The 983-nt window shown below is 41.6% G+C and overlaps 1 non-coding gene across 1 annotated transcript; it reads left to right on the top strand.

Moving 5' to 3' along the window:
- Positions 1-389: 389 nt before the first annotated feature.
- Positions 390-496, top strand: LOC111812958. Its single transcript, XR_002818320.1, has one exon. It is a non-coding gene; the product is annotated as a U6 spliceosomal RNA (small nuclear RNA).
- The last annotated feature ends 487 nt before the right edge of the window (positions 497-983 follow it).

Raw genomic sequence — 983 nt, 5'->3', positions numbered from 1 at the left:
CTTTCTCACACGTGACCATCCTGCCCCTGCACACTGTCATCCTGCACTGGCCCTGCCCCATACCCTGTCTCCATACACCGCGGGAGACTGGCAGGCACCCGGGGTGGGGGGGTGACGCACAGGATACTGGGGGACCTCCTGGAGCCAGCCGGGGCCATCGATTTTGTCTCCTGTTTCGTATGTCTCTTAGGAGGCTGTCTTCACCTAAGGAGATGCTTCTCTGGCTTTGCTGGTTGGCCCTGACCGCAGTCATGTGGCATCTCAGATGCTTTAGATTTAAAAACAGTATTCTCTGGGGAACACATTCTATTTTAGAAAATGAACTACTGCCTGACTCTGGAATAGAAGATAAAGCCAATTAAGATCTTTAAAATAAAAACAAAATAGGAGTGCTCGCTTCGGCAGCACATATGCTAAAATTGGAACGATACAGAGAAGATTAGCAGCGCCCCCGCGCAAGGATGACACGCAAATTCGTGAAGCGTTCATATTTTCTACTGGACTCTTTTAGAATATTTTGCTGAGTTTACACACCTATAATATTCAATAACGGAACTTAGAAAAAAAGGGGTATACCGATGAATGTCCATTTTGTATCTGTGTCTTCAAAGTGGTTGGGATAGATATATAGTTGCATTCTCTTAATGAATAGAATGATTTGTTCTAATGGTGTTTGTAAATAGGATATCAAGTCTGCATCTTGTACAGCAATTAACCACTAAGAAGAATATATGCAGTGTATTATTTGTTGAAACTGTACTTCCAATTTGATTTGAAACTGTCTCATTGCTGTTTATCAATAAAACTTGGAAAAAAAAAAACAAAATAGGAGGTAGCACAATCCATTACCCAGCATTCTGGGAGGCTGAGGTAAGAGGATCACAAGTTTTTGGTTTTTTTAAAAATCTTTTATATATTTATTTATTATTTGGTACAGGCTGTCACTACGTAGCTTGGACTTGTAGTGATCCTCCTGTCTCAGC

Source organism: Octodon degus, unplaced genomic scaffold (assembly GCF_000260255.1).
Source record: "Octodon degus isolate 3935 unplaced genomic scaffold, OctDeg1.0 scaffold00153, whole genome shotgun sequence".
Lineage (NCBI taxonomy): Eukaryota > Metazoa > Chordata > Mammalia > Rodentia > Octodontidae > Octodon > Octodon degus.
Note: the sequence above shows the minus strand (reverse complement) of the source record. Positions and strands in the feature narration are given on the sequence as shown.